The following is a 22,399-nucleotide window of genomic DNA, read 5'->3' on the forward strand; positions in this document are numbered from 1 at the left end:
TACTGGAAGAGGCACCTACCAATAGGGTTGGCAGGTCCTCCCTGGACACTACTGTGTGGGGGGGGGGGAGGGGGAAAGGTTGGCCAGATCCAGACTGAGAAACTCCCAGAGATTTGGGAATGGAGCCTGGGGATGACAGGGACCTCAGTGGGGTATAAGGCCATGGAGTCAACCCTCCAGAGCAGGGGTAGTCAAACTACAGTGAATGCTGGCAGGGACTCATGGGAATTGTAGTCCATGGACATCTGGAGGGCCGCAGTTTGACTACCCCTGCTCCAGAGCATCCATTTTCCCCAGAGGAACTGATGCCTGTAGTCTGGAGATGAGCTGTCATTCCTGGAGACTGGCATCCCTACTCACCCATTAGCCTTGGAGGGCAACTTTGACAAAGAAGTAAGATTAGGGGGAGGCATCTTGCTATACTTTCCCCAGCCCTAATTTGCCCCTGGCTTGGAGTGGGGGGGGATAGAAGCGGGGGCTGAGTATAAAGTATAAAGTGCATCAGAAGTAGGTGCTGCAACTAGTGTCTGGTTCCCTCTGTGTTATTTTTGGCAGAGGGCCATAGCCAGTAGCTACATATCTACACTGTAGAACTGAAGCAAGTAGCTGCCTTAGACTTGATAGCAGGCCATGTGCAGCACTTTCTTAAACCTTGTTTTATTCAAAGATGTTTTATTATCAGGAGAAACATCCACACGTTGTTATGGAATTCAGGAAAGGGAACCCAGAGAAATAGAAATGAGAACACAGGTAGAAGCTCTCTCTCCAAAGAAATGCCAGCCTCTGATCACTGTCTTCTTAAGGATGGTTTGCTGGCCAATCCTTTCAAAAACTTTCTCCATCCAGGTCCTTTGGACTAATCTTGGATTTCTGTTTGGTTTCAGGTTTATGCAGTCCTAATTCTATCACATGGCTTATCAGAGAGGCCCACTGAATACCAACGTGAACTTTGGCTTGAGTCTTTGTGAGAAAGGTGGAGTATAAATAACATATAGAAGTGAATTCAGCATCCTAGAATTTGCTAGGAAATTAATACAGTCATGTTTTTTCTACATCTACTGACTGAGGTGGTCAGTTGTGAGGGAGTGTGGCAATGCAGTGGTCCAGGCTAGGATCATTCTGTGCTCATTTACAACCTGTAGAATTTTATGTGCTTCCTAATTCTGCCTGCCCTTCCAGTTGATATTTTTGTGTTGCACCTGTTCCTTATTACTCCAGCGGCCTCTAGTGGCAGTGGAAAGGCTTGCTGTTGGCCTAACTATTGAATCAGGACAATGTTCTGCACAATGTCATGATGTAGCTAATAGATAAAGCTTCATTATGGGGGTATTTTGCAGTTAATCAAATAAAATATTTAAAATTGTATTGGATTACTTACAATTCAAGGTAAGCCCACTAATGTGCAATTAAATTTAAGTTAAATCAATTGCAGTTAAGTCCTACTGAAATTGCACAGATATAAGCATACCGAACAAGGCTGAAAGGCCCACTGCACTCAATAGGATGTTATGCAGAGTAAATCTATACAGGAACTGATTGTAACTACCCCCCCCCCCCCTGTTTCAATAGACTAAGCACACACTCTACGGAAGGACTGGAAATAGTAGACAGATCTATATTCTTAGGATCCAGAATAGTCAAAGATGGACAGTGTGCTGGAAAAGTGAAGAGAAGGATAATCCAAGGAATAAAGGCTTTTACAGACTTGGGAAAGATTTTGAAGGCATTTCACTGGCAACAAAGATCAGAATTACCAAAGCAATGTTTTTTTCCTGTGGTAATGTATGGATATGAAAGCTGGACCCTAAGGAAGTGGGAGAGAAAAAAGGCAGATGCCTCTGAATTATGGACCTGGGGATGATTACTGAGAATATCATGGACTGCAAGAAGAACACATCTGTTCTGGACCACATTAAACCCAACTGCTCTCTTGGGGCAATGATCTGTAAACGAAAGCTCTCGTACTTGGTCACATAATGCATGCAAATGATGGATTAGAAAAAAAAATGATTGTGCTTAGTAGCATTGAGGGAAGCAGAAGAAGAATCAGACAAAGAACACGATGGATGGATAGAATCATAGACAAAAACATAAAGAAATGACTGTAGACAGAGATGGATGGTGGCCCTTTGTTCATAAAGTCACCATGAGGCAGAAACAACCTGATGGAACTTAACAACAATGCTCTACAGGGCATGTTTATTCCTAAATTCCACAGGTTCAGCAACACATACTCTGTAATAAGTAGACTTACTACTTAAATCTTTCTGTTGCACTTGTATAATTTAGGATTAAGATTTTTTAAATACAAGGACAATACATGCTTATTAAGGTGGTTGTGTTCAGAAAAATCAGTTATTGTTAAAATTGTGTGCATGACAAATTATCACTGCTATCAGTGCTACTTATGCATTTGGCGGGAAGGTCCTTCTTGAATTTGCATCCATCTGTGACTATTGGACACAGAAGACCAGGAGATTTGGAAGCAGGAACCCCCACCATTACCTGGAGGTGCCAAGGTACCTATGAAGGAAAGTGGTTGGTTACAGAGGACTCAGAGTTGTCCCCAGGACCCTGAGAACACAGAAGGCCCAGGCAGAAGCACAACACAGACAGCAGAGTGTACAACTAGTAGCCTAAGGCAGGGGTAGTCAACCTGTGGTCCTCCAGATGTCCATGAACTACAATTCAAATGCTACAGCAAATGCTGGCAGGGGCTCATGGGAATTGTAGTCCATGGACATCTGGAGGACCACAGGTTGACTAATCCTGGCCTAAGGCCTCTCTGTAGAGCCCGAGGCATCTGCAGACCCAGACCCACCACATGGCTTTGTGGGATGCTGGACAAGCTTCAATTGTAGTTGCCTACAGACTCCAGGTCACTGCTAAAGCTGCAGGCCCTGCCCCTATTAATGGCATCATGTTGGCTCTGGAGTTTATCGGATCAATTGTTCTAGTATTGTGTATGAACCTTGGCTCCAGGTGCAGTTGGCATCATTTGAAGAGGACTGAAGGTGACAGGTTGAGACTGGTGTAGCTTTGTATAAGATTATACTGCTGAGTACTGGCGTGTTATTATTGGATCATGATCACCCGCCCCCTTGTACTTTTGATAGATTATTAGTTTACTAGTAAAAAAGCCCATTGCCCTTTGAAATGCAATGGGCGCTAGCAGTGAGAGTGGGTATGGGGGGTGGGGGACTACCTGGAGCGGCTTGCGAGCCGCTGGCGAGTGGCAGGAGTCCTGGAGCTTCAGCGGCCTGAGGCAGAGCGGCGGCGGCAGTGGGCGGCGGCGGCGGGGACTCCTCGGCCGCAGCTCTCCGAAGGCTCTCCGAAGCCTTCTCCCAGCTGGCGGAGTGGCCTCGCGGCGTCTATGACGCCGCAAAGCCGCTCCGCCGGCCGAGAGAAGGCGGCCAGCCCCCCCGCCCCCCGAGGCTCTCCCAAGCCTTCTCCCAGCCGGTGGAGCAGCCTTGCGGCGTCTACGACGCCGCGAGGCTGCTCCGGCGGCCGGGAGAAGGCAGTGCGGCCGACCGCTCACCTGTGGCTGTGCGGGTGAAGCAGGCAATGGGGAGCCGCGCGAAGCGCGGCTCCCCATTGCCTGCTTCGGGCGGGATGGACACTTGGAGGGGCCAATCAGGAGCCGCGAAGCGGCTCCTGATTGGCCCCTCCGAGTTTTTATCCCGGACAGGGCCCGCCCTAACTCCTCCCACAGTGCCCTTACTGCTTTATTCAGTCCGTGGCGCTCCGCGCCACGGGGCTATTTAAAAATATGATTTGTTAGTTTATGTTTCCCCCCCTGTAAGGTTAACACAGCAGAAAAGAAAAAGAGGCCAGGCTGTGTTCAAACCACTTCTCTTCCCAAAGGATTTTATGTTCAACTAGCTTCAAAGCCCATTCCTAAGAATGGGCCCTGAAAGCCCAGGCAGCTTAAGGTGGCTGTGGGCCGCAGCTCGCAGCCAAATCAAGTGGGACGGGCGGAGGCTGGGCAGGTTGTTAGCAGGGCCCGAGACAGAGCTCGTTAGCAGGCAGTTAGCAGGCCGGGAGGCCCTCATCAGCAGGCCCAGGCTAGCAGGCCAGGAGGCCCTCGTTAGCTAGCCCTCCACCACGACCCTTTGCCCAAGGCCCTCTCCCCTTACCTGCTGCTGGCTCCAGGCACTGAGGTGTTGGAGAACAAAGAGGCTAGAGTCCAGGGCCGGAGGACAGGAGCCGCAGGAGCAGGGCCTATCAGGACAAAACTAGCTGCACCCTGATTTGCTCTATTCCAACTTGGACAGCCAGACACATCCCATCCCCTAGGCTGTTTCATAAATATATAGAGGAACAGCAATGGATATTCTCTTAAACTGGATGTTAAACAAAGGATTTGGACATTTACAGACAATCCTACAGAGAGGAGTTGAATTAGCACCTTTTCCCTGCAGGAAGAGATGGCCTTGATGCAGCTGACCTCCCCCATTGCTGCCAGAGCAGACGAGGGAGAAAGAGGAAAGGAACACCTGGATATATGGGCCTGGGGGGGAGATGCCTTGCCTCACTGAAGTGCCTGAGGGGTCCCTCACTGACCCCCACCCCCACTCCACCATCATCATGCCTCCATCCCCACAGCCAGGGTGCTATTTCCACAGCCCCTTCATGGCCCACCAGACATCTGACTAAGGGCTCCAGGCCCAAATGTCTAGACTGGAGGGGATGCAGCTGTGTGGGGGAGGGGGAGGGGAGAAGAACCAAGGTAGTCAGTGGCTGAGGGTTGAGCCAGCTCTGGGCAGAAGACAAGGTGCACTGGTGTCCAGATGGGACCCCAGCTGACTGACTGCTGTGTTCCCCCTCCATGCCCTGGTCCCTGTTCCTTAATGTGCACTACTGATGCTGATGCTATCTATGCATCTTGAGTCCAAGGAGGTGAATGAGAATGGCATCCTCCGTGGTTCAGCAGTCCCTGGGCATCACAGCATACCTAAGCTCAGTGGCTAAAGGGGAGGCAATGCAGAGATCAGACTCAGTGTCTTTGAATGGCAGTGGCCCTGGCCCATCAGACAGAAGTGAAGAATGTTCCCATGCGGCAGATGTCAGTAGCTGGTAGCCTGGATGACCGGGAACATTCTCAAAAGCATGAGCCCCCTGCTGGACAGTATGGCCTCCAGTAAGCAGGAGGTAGCTGCCAATCCACATTGCTGTGAGGTGGCTCACCCTATCTGCTGTGGCCCTCAGGGGTCCTGTGCTCTGTGTGGATGGCCAGGGAGGCAGAGGTGTAGCTCTGGCACCTGGGGCAAGCAACAAGGTGAGTCTTGGTGATGGAGGGTGGGAGCAGGGCATGCTGCTGCAGGGCGGGAGGGGGGCAGGGGAGCAGATGGTGTGCCCATGTGGGCTCTGCAGCTGGCGGAGCATGTGTCTGGCCACCTCAACGTGAGCTTATGGCAGCCCCAGCCCCAGTTGGGAGGGGGCGTTGAACAGAGGCTGTGCTGCCCCTTTGTGCTGCCACCATGCTCAGCCTGGCCTTGACTTACTCTGAAGCTGGTGCCGAGGGGAGGCACTTGTTGCATCTGCCTCTGCCCCACACCCACTGCTAATTTGGGGAAGAGGAGCCGCACTCACCCTGCTCTGCTTCAGACCTGCATTATCTCCAGGCAGGTGCTGCCACCCTGTCAAAATTAAAGCCTGCCCATGTCAGCTTCCCTCTGCTTCACCGCAGCCACCCAGCAGCCTGTCAGGAACCAGCACCTGGTGGGAAGAAGCCAGACAGACACCAGTAGGCACCACTCCCCAGCTTGCCCGCTCCGCATGTTTTATACACACATACCCTCCCCATACATCTTCTCTGCCTGCCAGCCTGCCCACCACCGAGGGACCTGAAGGAGCACCACCAGCCACCCTGCCTGCCTGCCTGCCTGCCAGCACCCCGGGCATGTACCTTGGTAAGGATACCCTAGATACGCAACTGCATGGGCAGAGCACTTTCACACCACTTTCCCTACTGCCAGGTGTGCTGGACCTCTGATGGGATCCACTCTGTTTCAAGGAATGTGTGCAGCTAACCACCAGCAAAGCTCCTCTGGCCTGCCCCTCTCCATCTCCTGCCAGTGATGGATGCTTGGTCTGCCCCATTATTGGCCCTGCCCGCCTGGTCTGTTAACAGCTGGCAACAATGCCCACCCCTAGCAACATGGCACAAATGCCATGGGCACTACTGCAGCTAGGTCCAGAATAAAAAACAATACCCCCCCCCAGTTACTTTCTGCATAACCTCCCACTTAGAAGCACAACCAGTAGCACTGCACCCAAGGAGCGGGCAGGGTCCTTTTCCCACACAACTTATCATTGCTTCCATATGGAAACAACAGCATGAGCTGCTAATGGACTCATGGTGTGAGAAAGCTAGAGAACTGGCAGTGAGGGCTAAGTTAACAAATATGGTAAATCAAAGACCACCTGAAGCATTCCAAAGACAATGAGACAAATATTTGAAATCTCTGTAAGACTGTTTTTATTGTTTCTGTTTTCTGTTGTAACTTATGCTTGCTACAAGAATTTAAAAAAAAAACTTATTTAAAAACTTCCAAAACCAGTAGCACTGCAGTTGTGCTGCAGCCAGGCACCACAGTTCAGGAAGAGGATTAGATTCCTCTGTCCATTTTAACTTCATCCGGCATGCTTACGTTTTTGATATTCTACCCAACCATGGTGTTCAACATTTATAAAAACCAAGCCGTCAGCAGCTAGTAGCCAAGTAACTCTGTACCTGAAAAATAAAACAGAAATCCAAATTTATTTAAGAAAAATCTATTTAACCCTTTTTTCCGAAACTGTGTGAGGCAAAATATTTATACTCAAATCTTCAGACAACAGAAAAGTGGGAGGAGATGTTACAAAGAGGCCAATTTCAAACAGAATCCAATTGAAATTGATTGATAGATCTGCCCTCTCCCTTCTCTACATGGCCCCAAGACAACTTGAAGCTCCATAAACCTGCAAGTGCAAGTGCACTTTTGGGACAGAACTAGATGCACAATCTTTCTCTTGTTCGTTTTGTTGGTTAAATTCAGGAAGAAACATACTCAGGGAAGTAATAAGTTTTCATCTGTATGAGAAACAAAACTCTTATCTTTGTTGATGATGATGATGATGATGATTCGATTTATTCCCCGCCACTCCCTTGCGGCTCATGGCAGGTTACAACATCTTAAACCCCATTAAAAATCCATTAAAATAATAATTATAATTTTAACATTACTAACTAACTAACTAACATGGCAAGATCGGCTAATCAACTTCCCCCCTCCCACTACTAGCGGGTGGAGAGGGGATCCTGATGGTTCCTAGTCCCAAATCCCGGGGGGGGGGGGGGGCAGAGGTGTCAGCCTTATCTTTGGAAACGACTCAGCCATTCTTTCCTTGGTTTATATTGTTTGAAAGCAAAGAGGAGGTCTTCTAAGGGCTAACAGCCCTTACAGGGAGAGATTTTGTAGGAGATGTCCTGGCAGCACACCAACCTGCATTTCAGTTACAAAGAAACAAGTTACAACTCTTCGGGCTGTGAATTTGATTTAGCCAATTGCTTTGCTGCTGCTTTTAAAAAGCACACCAGGCGAACCATTGCAAACTTGTTTATGCCTTTTAACCTGATGACACACTTATAGAATTTACCCTCGGGAGCTCCTCTCCACCCTAAATTAGCAAGCATTATCTGTGAATTTTCCACACTCAGACATGCAGGTCGCTTCACCACTACAGTAACTTTTAAAATGCACAAGTGAAAACATGCTTTGCAACATAAACATTAATTAACCACAGTCTCGCCCCTTTTGAGGAAGCATGACAGATTCATGCTCTGGACAGATTCATGCAATATACAGAAACAAGAAGTTTATTAGCTTTAAAAGTTAAAAGAGAATGCTTAATATGCCCCCATTTATCCATGTCTTTTGTGTCTGGTTTCTGTTCATATTTAGGTTATCACCACACAGTTCAGTTCTACTTCATTGATGTCTGGATCTCTCAAACAGATTAATATTGAAGTAATTAAGCCTAAAATAAAATGAATAATTCAATGATTCAGAACTCAGAACTTTCCGTCCACACCCCTAATTTGCACTGAAAGCTGTGATAACTTGTCACAGACACAATTCCATCAAGAACTGATTTTCATGAACATACTTCGTCACTAAGCATGTATCATCCTTTTAACATCTGGATTGTAAATCATTGGTGTGTGACTTAGAGAAATGGCTGGCCATGGGGGAGCTTCTTAGCAAATTAGGAAATATAACATAGGTCCAAATTAATCCAGCCAGTCCAGTCTCACTTCCCAATGTGTTTCCTGGTGGCCACTTCCTTCTTCCACAAAACATTGGTTTTCCAAACCCTGCGTTTGTTCTCCTCCACCTCATTGGAGTAAAAAGTAAAGAGACTTCTTTTAAAAGTGGAAGGTATGCCTCAATGATTTGAACAGCAGGGAACATAGGCTCTGGCAAAATAAATGTAAGCTAATACTTAGGTATGCAAAAAGAGATTGTGAGGGCAGGTTGCTAAAAACATCAAGACAAACAAGAACTGATGTAAATTCCTGCATTGTGCAGAGGGGTGGACTAGATGGCCCTCTTCTTATGTTCTTAGAAATAATAAACTAATTAAAAGGTACTATCAAAATTTTATTTGCTGTGCAATTGGATTTTTTAAAATACAGATTTGCATGCGATTATGAAATACTGTGGGCACAGTACTCTACATGTGAAGGCAAAAAAGTCAAGAATAAACCCTGGAATGCATATAACCACTTGGCAGGCATGGTATCTGCAATACGCTATCCACCAAGCAGAATTTATTTTGATACTGCTTTTACCCTTCTTCCCTGGATTATTGAGAGGGTACAGTGGCATGGTGAGATTCTTCAGTTGGTTATCACTTTGTTATCACTTTGTATACAGTCATCTGCATTTATCATTGCTTGATTACTATTAGTATAATAAAATCAGAGTCCAGTAGCACCTTTAAGACCAACAAAGATTTATTCAAGGTGTGAGCTTTCAAGTGCAAGCCCTCTTCCTCAGACTATGAACTGGCCATCATGACAGGAAGCCGTTGATCACTGGCATTGATAGTTTTATTTCTCGTACTAGAAGTTAAGCCCGCTGTAGGGAAAATACAACGGGCACTAGGAGCGTTTCCCCCCCGCCCAATCCCGCGGCTTCAGGGCGGCCAAAGGAGCCGGGGTTTCATGCTGCTCCTTTGGCCGTCCTGAAGATTCACCCCCCTCCCACCTCCCGGCCTACTCCAGGGCTTCGGGGTGGGGAAAGGGACAGCACCGCTGTGTCGCGGGGCTTTGCAGCCGGCAAAGGGACAGCCCTGCCGCGTCTGTGATGCAGCGGGGCTGTCCCCTTGCCGGGGCTGAAGCCTCCCCCCCCCGACGCCTCCGCCAGGCTGCCTCCGCCGAGCGGCTACCTGTCGTTGCGGAGGGCAGCCTGGCAATGGCGGCAGTGGAGGGAAGGCAGCCGACATTGGGGGGTGGGTGGGTCGGGAGGTGCGACTCATTAGGCTGGGGCCAAGGGCGCCTGCCAATTGGGCCCTCCGCTAGTAAGCCCGGGGGGAAGGGGCCAGTGGGTGCCCTTCCCCATCCCGGACAGGGCCCACCCCAAGGTCCCTTACTGCTTTATTTATATCGCTCCCGCAGAGCAGTTAAAGATGTATTTGTGAATTACAACTGAATTTGAGGGGTCTGATTGTCTGGTTTAGCAAAGAATTATCATATGGCTGTATTTGGATGCTGTGACACAGTTTACTAATATAACAGGATTAATTTTTGCTTATATATTTCCACTGTCATGATGGTCAGTCTGAGGAAGAGTGCTTGCACTCAAAAGCTCACCCCTTAAATAAATCTTTGTTTGTATTAAAGGTGCTACTGGACTCTGATTTTATTGTGCTACTTTAGACCAACACGGCTACTCATTTGAATCTATTAGTATAGTGTTAGACCTAAAAGTAAAGTAGAAATACCATGGCAATCAACACCATAAAACCAGACTACCCACAGACAATGTCTCAGGGAACCCCTTCTGGATCTATGATTTTGTTGTGTAATTTAAAAAATCCTGATAAGGACTGAGCAGGCTCCATGCGGAATAAAATCTTGACAGCAGTTAACAGCTGAATTAAAGACAAAAAGAGCAAGAAGAGAGGAAATTAGTTTCTGCAAGCCCTCAAAAGCTTAATGAAATCCTTGCGGGCAGGGGTTGAGTTGAAGGATGATTTCTAAGCTTGTTTTAGATTTCTCATCATACCTCCCCCCCCCACCAGGTTGTCAGCAAAACCAATAGACAAGAGCACCTCCCCCAGCAGAAAACCATGGTGAATTAAGAGATGGGAAAAGATCCTGCCACTGAAATGGCCAGATGAGCCCTGACCATGTTTTTGGAAGAAAGCAATTGTTTATCTAATCTGCCCTGCTCCCTTGTGTAACTTCTCACTGGTCTCAAACTTGTCCCCCATAGTAATCTAGTAGGTAAATTACCTCTTAGTAAAACAGTGAAGTGGGTTCACCCTCTCCTTTTAGAGCAAGTATTTTTGTACATACCTGGGGATTGCTCTAAAAGGAGAGGGATGGGTCACACTCAGGGGGAAATCTCCCAAATATTTGTTCTCCTTCCAGTTCCCTGAGCACACCTGCCCAAAATTATCTTTTATATTAAGAAACTGAAGCAGAACAGTGAAAAGTATTTGGATGAGACACCTCTTTCAGCCTTTCCAAAACACCAGAATTTGGTTCTCACCTAAAAGCCTTCCCCTACAAAAGCAATGGATTTGTCACAGGCCCACCATCTCTCTGTTGAAGCCAGGGTTGCCCTTATTATGCTGGTTGCTAGGTGCTGGATCACTCAGACACCTGAACCGTTTCACAGGAAAGGACCGCTCAGCATCATTTCATACAAAGGAAAAGGTATGCTCTTCCCACTATGAATAATTGTAACAATATTACTGCTTGGTTTGTCAAATATGTTTTGAGAGGTATAGGTTTGTAAGTTAAACTGGAATTATGCCAATATAAGCAATTATACACGGAAAGTTTCCAGTTTTCTTTTTCAGATAAAAACTGGTCACACCTAGCAAGATGGGTGTGGAAGTACATGGCTTTCAGTTGCTCTTTCCCATATTTTTGTGCCTGTTCTCCAAAAAGGGATTTTAAAGTTGGGTGAATGATATCCTTTCTATCACTTTAGAACTTCAATTCTGTATATTACATTCCCATTTGTAGTGCTGAAGATTGCACAGTTTGCAGGTCATGCAAACAAAACAAACATTTACCTCATGGCAGCATCACAGATACCAGGGACCATTCCCTGGTACTAATAGAAGGATGCTGGAGTAATGAGAATATGAACATCTTTGTATTGTAGCTGGTTTTGCCACTAGGGGACACTAATGGAGAAAAAGTGCTCTTTATGGAGATCTAAAGTGGGCTAGTATACACATTTAGGAAACTTAGGTTTGGCAGGTTTTCCCAGGAAGTGAGGGCAGTCCCTTCTAAGAATCAATGATTTCTAGACGTGTGATGTCACTGCTGACATTGTACTGTCATCAATGTCTTTTAAAAACATTATTTCCCCTCGCTCCTCCTCCCAGCTACTGGAGTGCTAGAGGGCAAGACTTCTGGGGGTAGGAGATCTTCCACCCCCACTGGGCATATGACAATCCTAAGGAACCTTGATGGGAACAAAGTATAGCAAGGAGAAAGGCTGTTCTTATGCTGGTTTTCTATTTGCATGGTGTTTTTATATTCTGGTGAATTTGCAAAAATGTGATTCTTCAAGGGCAACTGGTTCTGCCTGGGCTGAATCTCCTCTCTATCAATAATAAATTGAGAGCAATTAGGATTCAGAAAGGATAGTTGTTGATAATTGTTATATTCTAAGCTTTCTTGTCCATAAATACGTTATTCAAGGCCATGGTGGCGTTCTATATGTGGACTACATTTCCAGACTGCATTTGACAAGTTATCACATGAAAAACTGCAGTATAAACTCCAGAAATATAATACAGATCTCATACTTTTATTTTTACTCAAGTCAGTACATCATCTTTCCTCCTTCATAATGTGTTAAGGGGTAAGTGGGCGGAGAGTGAGCGGGGCCGGGATAGGTGAGGGGCCAATCGGAAGGTGCAAAGCACCTTCCGATTGGCCCCTCACCCGGACGGACAGCTGTTCTGACCAGTCAGGGGAGGGCCCACACCCACAGAAGCAGGACTGACCACCGTAGGTAGGTGGTTAGTCCGTCTCCTGACCTTGCCGCCAGGGAGGGGGACAGGATGGCTTCCGGGAAAGCCAAGACATCAGCGGGAACGGGGGGTGGAGATGGTGGGGGTCCTACCCACTCCCTTTCGCCCTGGGAGCTCTGTCACTGTGGTGACAGAGCTCCCAGGCCAAAAGAAAGCCTCCCGCAGTGGCACCACCGCACCGGGGGGGGGGCTCTCCACTTCCTTTCAGCCCGGCTGTAATTAATTTGGTCATCTTACTTCCGATATACGACGGGGTAAAGGAGTTCAAGAGGATTGTGTGTTTGCTCCCTTTTTATTTAACTTGTATTTAAGTGAGAAATATTTATTCAGGCAAATAATGTATGTGCTCCTGAATTATGTAATGAAAGAATTTGTGCACAATTATATGTAGATAATATGATAATTTTTTATTAACCTAAGTAGGATTGAAGAGAGCCTTGCGGGCATTATTTAGAGATAGTTCTGAAAAAGAAATATAGGTAAATATCAATAAATATTGGAGGGTGATTGGGGAGGGGTTTTTTTTAGTGCTATGCTGGTTTTTATTGTTTGAATCAATGTTGTAAGCCTTCACAGGTTAGCTGGTCTAGGGACCGCAGCATAAAAGTTAAATAAATAAATATAATACTGAACAAGTTTGTTATATCTGGGGGTTGTTTTTGATGACAAATTATGTTGGAAATTGCATATTGAATCTAATCTAGTTAAAGCCAAAAAGGATATTGGAACAATCATAAACATTTTTTTAATGACGGGAGCACAGTATATTGCAGTGGCACTGCAATTATTTGACACAAAGATTACTGATCTATAAGTTATGAATTACTAAAATAATGAGTCTGTGGCACAGCTAGGCAAGGTCTGATATCACAAAGAAACAGGAAGCAATTCAAAAGGAGAAGTAGGGAGATACCTGACATCTTTCTAATACAAGCAGAAAGGGGAGAAGGGAGGGCATCTGGCGTCTCAAAAACAAAATAATAACATGGCAAAGAGGGTAGAGGAGCATACATTTGCCAACTCACTATTTGTATGCACTAGACCTCCTGGGTGCATCTAGTTTTCCCCACTTGCCCCCTCTATCTCTTCCAACACAGTAATACTTGCATGCTCGCACACACACATACTGAAATCTATGTATGGATGACTGATGATTTTTAAACTGTCATGTTCAAAAGTTTAGGAAAATCAGGCTCTGTTGTTTTAATATTTTTAATTGTTATGTTGTGGGGTCGCTACTTTTGAACTCTTATTCTTCTCCTTAGTAATTTGTAATATTCTTTAGCCAAAAGCAGTAAAGACATGTCAACTAGTATTTGCAATAGAATTTGCTCTAAAGGGAACATGACAGTCTATCATGGCAGTATCACACCAGGTCTTAATCATTATAGCTCCGTACAGCCGCAAATAAGTGCCATAAGAAAGTGAACTGTAAAACCTCTTAAGCACCAACTTTCACTGAGGCCTATTATGCATGGCTGCTGAAATGGCGGCATGGAGAATGTGGAGGAGGAAGAAGCGAAGCAAACCACTTATGCACGGGATGGAATGCAACAGCGGCAAAACCCAGAGTATCCAAATATGCACACGGCTACTCCGGAGCCGCTTCTGGTTGCGCCCTGGTCCCGGAAAGCTCCACTTTCTTCCATATCTCACTAACGTGGCTTTTTCTATGGCATACGCTGACTCTGCGCCCGGTTGCTGCCTGCAGCATGCATAATTGGTGATTTTAGCCTCTTAGGTTTTAGGATCATCCCCTATTCCAGTATAATATTCCTCTGTGTACGTGTTGGATTAGGATCAAATGAAAAGTGTTCCTCTGATCCAATTAATCACCTGCATTCTTAAACTTCGAAGTGATCTCAACTCCTCAAAGCTTATACCTTCCTGGATCAGCTGTGAAGTGAATCAGGGTTCCTCTGATCCAATTAATCAGTTGTAATCCAATTAATATAGTTGTCAGCTATAGCTTGGGAAATACCTGGAGAATTTGGAGGTGGAGCTGGGAGTGGGTGGGATTTGGGGCAGGAAGGCAGAGAATAATACTAAGGAGTCCACCCTTCAAAGCAGCCATTATCTCCAGGAGAACTGGTCTCTTTAGTCTCAAGATAAGCTACAATTCCAGGGGATGCCTAGTCCCCACTTGGAGAATGGCATCCCTATTTGGAAGCCAAATTGTTGTCCTAGAATGACTAAAAAATAAACTGGCCATGGCTGAGCAAGTCAGTCTAGTGACAGCCCTGCCAAGTCAGGCAGTCTGGTCACCTTCACAGAACATTTGACAATAGTAATTTAATACTATTATTATGACCGAATGACATGAAAAGCTAGGATGCTTCTTCCTTTTTTGTCTTCTGGAGGGGGGGGGGTTGGGTTAGGGCCTTTAGACAGCATGAATGGCAACTTATGAAGAAGAAGAAGAAGAGTTGGTACTTATATGCCGCTTTTCCCTACCCGAAGGAGGCTCAAAGCAGCTTACAGTCGCCTTCCCATTCCTCTGATGACGAGTCACATGCTGCCACCAGGCCCATGAGGAATTGGAGAAGATAGAGTTGCTGCTGTGAAAATGTATGTGATGGGAGTCATCGTCTTGGAATGCATTGACCAGGCTACACAGCAAATATTTTTCTCAGCACAGAAGCCTCGTGGTAACCTTTACTCAGCATCCATTCACGGGCTGCTTACAATCTGCACTGAAATGAAAACTGAATGGGTTTGATGGGAGGGTTGAGAGAAATGAAGCTGGAAGGAACACTGGCCAGATCTGGAGCCAGGACAGATAGGCCCAAAATGATGGCTGGCCACTTACTGGTAGAAACTCATAGCAAACAGGGGGAGGTTTGTTTAAATAGAAATGAATTGTGATTTTGTATATAATAAGTATCAGCAGCCTGAATATTGCAGGAGATGATTATTAGCTGGGGGTTCCCTCTGGCACTGCAGTGCCTCACAGAGTTCCTTCCACTCCCCTTCAGTGCAGGCAGAACAAACATGATGGAAGAGTTTCAGTCACTGCTATTTACCATTTTTGGCTGGTGTCTTTCAGATGTCAGAGACTACCAAGCCACCCACCTTGGCTATCTGAGCTGCTTTTTAAAGACTGCAGTCTGTACTGTTGTAGGTTCAGGCTAGCTCCCAACTCATCAAAGAAAGCAACATCACATTGGAAACACTCAGGGCGAGAGAGCTTGTGGATAAAGATGGGACCATGTTTGCACCCTGTAATTCCACACTCCTTTGAGAAGCCCCAGTAGACCCTATTGGTCAACAAGGCAAGCCACAACTTTTCTTGGGTCAGTTCAGGAGAGTGAAGGTGGACTCTGAAAACCTTGTTATGAAACTTTAATCCTGGGGGGAGGGTATCTTCTGGAAAACTCCCAAATCCTCTTCCAACCAGTAGGTTAACTCTCTCTCCTCTCTGTGCGTTTGTCTTGGCTTCATATTTCTGCCAGTACAACTTTTCTGCCCCGTGATGTCTGCCACAGCACATAGCCAGATAGAGAAGTTAGGCCATGTGGCTTGTGGTTTGGAGTTCTGCTGGAATTACAATTGGTCCTAAAATGACAATGGATCTCCAAATTACAGAGAACACATTTTCCTAGCCTAGAGGAAATGACAGCTTCTTAAGGCAGACTCTGTAATAGCACATCAAACCTTACTAAACTCTGCCATCTCCAGACATTGTCCCCAGAGCTCCTGGAATTTTCCAAGCCAGAGTTGGCAGCCCAAGGTGACTTGAGTGTATTAATGGACCATCACAGATCTAACCAAGCAGCTCTTTCATGGTTTCAGTTCACACATATTCAGCTGCCAGTCATCAACTGCTGAGTAACTGAATGGTGGGAAATCAAGGGATTTGCATGCATTATGTAAACCTTCAGTTATTTGATCTATTAGCAGCTGCAAAATAGTTGCTAGGACACAAACTGTCAGCAGGATAAAGCAGTCTGTCATCACGGCAGAGCACAAAAGCAAAATCATGACAAAATAGATTTTGGGGTTGTATCAAGTAGCCATGCTATGCACATGTCAGGTCTACAATCCAGCAACATGAATGCTGTCCATGTTCCTATGGCATGCCTGAGATCAGAAAAAACAAAGAAAGGATTATCAAGTAGCTGGAAAGTCAGTACAAAGGGGGGGGGGCTAGGAGGGGTTTCCAGTCATGCAGACCTGCTAGTTGCAAAAACATATTGGCTTCTTGGAAGGTCTGAACCATGTGGAATTATAGGGGGTATCTAATGGGAAGGCCCAGTTGCATTTAAAAATGCAACATTTTTTATCCACCCTAAAAAATATGGCAAAATATGGCATGTAACTTATTTTTACATAGGAAAAAACTTGGCAAGGGGCTCAGAGACCTTCCCCCACTTTTTTATTTGTGTTCTCAAACGATAAGCAAGATTACCTGCCACTTAATTAATCTACATTGCAAAGGCATAGATATACTATTTATAGCAGTGTGGATATTATTGAAGCCTGCAGAGGTCATAAGAGGGTATGAGGAACACTCAGCATCTCCTGAACTGTGAATATATATCCACATGACCAGTGGCCTTTTTCCAATAAACACCTACAACTGGTAGGACAAATTGTTTGATTGTGTTTGGCAGCTGGCTCTCTCATTAACTAACTTTTCATTTTCTTTCTCTTATAATAAGTGTCTGGAAAACCCAGCTGCCGGATGAATGAGAGGCAGTAAGGAATTGTTCTCAACTAGGGATCCTCAAAATGTCACTCAAAGGCCTTTATGGCACACACCCAGGCACATATTCTGGCATCCCAAAACATCTTAAGAGTCAGCGTGGTATAGTGGCAAAGAGTGGTGGACTCTAATCTGGAACGCAGGGTGGATTCCCACTCCTCCATATGCAGCCTGCTAGTCATGATTCTCTTAGGGCTGCTCTCATAGAGCATTTCTGTGAGAGCTCTCTCAGGTACCTGTCTGAGTACTAATTAATACCTTTCTGAGTACTAATCAGGGTTAGCCAGGGTTAGCTTCACAAATCTGATGAGACTGGGCTAGCCCAGGAGAGGGCAAGGGGGCTATAACTATGCGTAATAAATAAATAAGCAAGTGTACACACGTAACATTAAAAGGGGTGGTCCAGCCTGTGCATTTAATAAAGCATCCTGCATTCAGACTTTAGCAATAGAGGCCTAGCACCTCAGTGTCTAGTTTTAGAAAAGCTCTCTGGAGCTCCTGCTGCATGTACTTCACCAAACAGAAAAAGTTCCAGGAGCAGTATTAAACGACTGGTTTTCTTTGAGTGAGAATGTTACAGGCTTTAAAAATATAAAAATAAACACAAAGAGTGTAGGGGAAACAAATGGACACTCCTAATGTTCTGTCTGCAAAACTAGTCCCAAACTATTTTTCTGCTTCCTTCTGCTAGAGGGAGACAGGGCAGAAAGATTTCTAGGATTACAGGGGGAAATGTCCCTAGTTATTAAGGAGAATTAAGATCTTTGTGTTTCAGTCTCTGAAGAAATGGAAGAAAATTCTATTTTCACAAAAGCATCTAGCATCTGGACAGAATTATGTGTGTATGTATGGGGTTTTTCGGCCATCCAGTTAACTACAGCTATTTAAGATGGTAGAAGCTAAAACACACACAGCTACACAACACACACATTGCTCTTCTCAGGCAGCAAATAGTCTCCCTCTCTACTGAATTCTGACTGATGTTCCCTTCATAATCCCGTTCATTCAGTGACTGATTTGCTCTTCATTGGATAAAAAAGGAAAAGAGGATGTCTGTGTTCATTAGGCCAAACAAATCTGATTAATTCTGTTTATTAGGAACAAATCAAAACAACTGCACTCTTTCGTAATTTGGGAAGCCTGGATACAAGAAAACAGGGACATTTAAACCCATTTGACAGGAATCCTTTGGCTGCACTCCCAGTAATAGCTGTATTTTAAAATCTGATTCTGCTTTATATGTGTTTAGAGATTTAGACCAGGACCTGGGAGAACCATGTTCAAGTTCCCTCTCATGAAACCTTCAGGACTATCATATATAATCTGATCCAGGGGTAGTCAACCGGTGGTCCTCCAGATGTCCATGGACTACAATTCCCATGAGCCCCTGCCAGTGTTTGCTGGCAGGGGCTCATGGGAATTGTAGTCAATGAACATCTGGAGGACCACAGGTTGACTACCCCAATCTACATCACAGGGTTATTGTGAAGATAAAATGGGGAACAGAGAACCATGAACACCATCCTGATCACTTGGGAGGAAGTGTGGGGTAAAACATGTCAGTTGTTGATTTCTGTCCAAGCGATGCCCCTGTTAATGCTGTTTTTCTTACAACCCCCGACTCATGCATGCTTACTTAGAAGGAAGCCTCAAGCTTACTAAGAACACAGGAGGCTGCTTTATAAAGAGCAAAATTGCTTGCCTAGAAAGCAACATTCAAGGCAAAGGCAGTGCATCAGGCATTTATTGGTGACCATTCCCTGAAGTGTGTTGTTTCACACCTGAAGCTGCCTGATACTGAATTTGTCTGTTGGTCCATCAAGATCAGTATTGTCTACTCAGACTGGCTGCAGCTCCCCAGGGTCTCAGTTAGAGGTGCTGCTGTCTGGGCCTTTGTACTGAAGATGCTGGGAGTTGAAAATGGGACCTTCTGTATTCAAAGCAGAAGCTCTACTACCAGCAGTGTATCTTGGGAATGGCACATGCCCTGGGTGCTACTTGTTGAGGAGTACTGCTGTTTGCAACCCTCCAGTCCCAAGGAAGATGCTGCCATTGTGGGCCCTGTCAAAGTGCTGTAGGCACTGGGAGCCACCCTATCAGATAGGCTATCCTGTGCAGCCTCAACCCCCCCCCCCCCGCCTGACCAGGGCTTTCTAGCTGCTCCTGGCTGCAGCCGCAGAATGAGTCAGATCTCCCAAGAGAACAGGGGCCCTTGATGCTATGGATGGATCATGCCCTCCTGAACTTGGCTTTGCTCCAAGTCAACGAGGATAGCTGCCAGAAACTCATGAAAACATGGCAGAGCTCACCAAGGGAATGCCCCATGCCTCCGCATCACCAAGCCCTGCCCACCTGCCCCAATGCCAAATAGGCTAGGGAGACCTCTGTCTGCTACTGAGCTATTGTCCCTCACCTCAGGCCCTTTCCATTAATCTTTCATCAGTTCCTGCAACTTAGAGGTGCCTGCTGACTTTTAGATGCCTTAAAAAAAAGGCAACATGATTCTGAAGTGGAAACAAAAAGATGAATTCATTGCAGTGTTTTCCTCTTATGCTCCACTCCAAGTTCCATGGCTTTCTTAATCCCTACACCAACAACAAGCAGGATTCCATGTTCTTCTTTCAGTCACTGTAAGTATGGAAAGATGTAGATGAAAGGACCAGAAGAAAATCAGCTGAGAGAAATTAAGGGTGCTTTATTATTGCTTTATTTAAAATAAAAATGAAGACAGCTGTAGTGGGGGTGTGAATAATAATATGAAAGCCCCCCCCCCATCAGCCCTGGAAGATGATTCTCCTTACTGTTTGTGCCTTCATAGGACCTTTGGTATTTCCAGGCTGGGAAATACCTGGAGATATTGGCTGTGGAGCCTGAGGCAGGCAGGGCTTGGTGAGGGGAGCCATAGAGTCCACATTGGCCATTTTTTCCAGGTGAATTGTTCTCTATCAACTGGAGATCAATTGAAATACTTGGAAATTTCCAGCCACCACCTGGATGTTGGCAACCCTATCTGCTGTGTTCCATTCATTACATGTTAAAGTCTGTCCCAAATCCTGTTGTAAGTTACACATGATTTATAAGTACTTTCTGTGAATGTGAGATCTCCTTCTAATTTCAGCTCATTTCAGTGAGTAAGAATGCTTCTCATGTGCCTTGTCACCTACCAGGGACTCAAAGATGGTGGGGAGTATCCAACTTGTCTCTCATCATTCTACCAAGCAGCCAAGACTCTAGTGCCAAAAAAGAAGAAGAAGAAGAAATGTTGGTTCTTATATGCCGCTTTTCCCTACCCGAAGGAGGTTCAAAGCGGCTTACAGTCGCCTTCCCATTCCTCTCCCCACAACAGACACCCTGTGGGGTAGGTGAGGCTGAGAGAGCTCTGATATCACTGCTCAGTCAGAACAGTTTTGTCAGTGCCGTGGTGAGCCCAAGGTCACCCAGCTGGCTGCATGTGGGGGAGTGCAGAATCAAACCCGGCATGCCAGATTAGAAGTCCGCACTCCTAACCACTACACCAAACTGGCTCTCAGTGATGAGAGATGTATTGAACTCCAGTTAATTTAATTTCTTCTAGTCTTAATACAGCCTTAATACAAAGTGCCAGCTAGTCAACACCATTGTCTTCCCATAACAACCTATGGATATGAAAGCTGGACCCTGAAGAAGGAAGACAGAAGGAGAACAGATGCTTTCGAATTATGGTGTTGGAGACGAATGCTGCGAATACCATGGACAGCCAAAGTTACCAACAAGATAGTTTTAGAGAGGAGCAAGCCAACTATGTCAAGGGAAGATATTACGGCTGAAGCTCACTTAATTTGGACACATCATGCGATCAAACTCACTAGAAAAATCATTAATGCTCGGCATGGTCAGCAGCAAAAGGAAACGTGGTCACCAAAGGATCCGCTGGCTCGACACGATCAAAGCTGATACAGGGATGACCATGAAACAACTAAAAGAAGCAGAGACAGGGGCACGTAGCGAAGACTTTCCTATAGAATCGCCAAGGGTCAGACACGACTGAACAGATAACATCATCATCAGTCTTCCAACTGGTAGGGGAATGCCTCTAGTAGACTGGGTTTTTTTTTGTTGTTTTTTGTTTTTTTGCTAGAAGCCACCTTTCCTTTTAATTGAGCCCAACCCTACTCACTCTGTTACAGACCGGATGTATAATAAAGCTTAGTGATGATAGCTTGCCTTCTGCTGGGGAGAGGGAATGCTGCTTATGGAATCAAGTCTCCACATGGAGCTTGCCGCTTCAGAAAGGAACGGAAAGCTGTCTGTTGTGAAAGAAGTCCATACAGGATAGGAGAGTAAAAGGTACTGACTATCTATTTCAGCTAGGGTGGAGACAGATTGCCCTAGCAAAAGAAGGGGGAGGAGGAATTAGGTAGAAGAATATCAGAATCCCCAAGAGTAGCACTCTGGGTGAACAAAGGGGCAGCAGCCAAGAAGTGGCCTATTTATCCTTGCTATTTATCCTGGCGTGCTCTGTGCAAAGGAACATTCCAAAGTCCTTCACTTCCAAGAAGGGGAATGCAAATACTTTTCTGATTTCTGTTCTGCAGAAGGGTGGTGTCCTCATCTTTAGTGATGCCTTCTGCCAATATTGATGACATCTTTCTTTACCTTGCTCTTCAATAATGGGATTTCCGTATGCTCCCTGTGCATGTTATATCGTACACACAAATGGATAATGAGTGTGGTTATTTATTCAGTTCATCACGTGTGACATCTGACTCATTCTGAGCTCTGTCTTCTCTAGTAGCAAATGTACTGATCTTTGAAAAGATCTCATCAGTTGTTCCTTTTCTTAAGGTCTATTTATTTGGATATTCTGTCCTTTCATTGCTCATCTTTTGAGGACAAGAACTTTTTAATTTTTTGTTAAAAGGAAGCCATGGTATTTATTGAAAGCAATATTGGAGAGGGCAAAGTAAATTCTTACTTGATTGTAGCTTCTACATTGATGGATGTTTTAGAATTGTTTTAAAGAAGTCTTTTTATTCTAAAAGTGGGGCCAAAACAAAATTTGAGTTACGACAGTTCGCAGTTATACACTCTGAAAGCCCAAGATTTACTCTCTTATCCTGCATTTGTCAGGCCAAATCACATTACAGCTGTCACCAGACATGTGACGGGAGGCAAATCTGAACCCCCACTTTGGCTCTCAGCTCCCTCCTGCTGAGCTTCTAGGACTGTGGTAGGAGTTCTTGCTCCATGCAGCAGAATGGGCTACATTCGTTCCTTTGCTGAATTCTGGGGTTGGGTGAGGGTGGAGTGATGTCTAGGAGGAATGCTGACATTGCCATAATTAACTGCTTCCATAGGGATGCCAGCTCTGGGTGGGAAATACCTGGAGACTGGGGGTGGGGTGGAACCTGTGGAAGGAGGGATTTGGAGAGGGGTGTTACCTCAGTG

Source organism: Paroedura picta, chromosome 5 (genome assembly GCF_049243985.1).
Source record: "Paroedura picta isolate Pp20150507F chromosome 5, Ppicta_v3.0, whole genome shotgun sequence".
Taxonomy (NCBI): Eukaryota; Metazoa; Chordata; class Lepidosauria; order Squamata; family Gekkonidae; genus Paroedura; species Paroedura picta.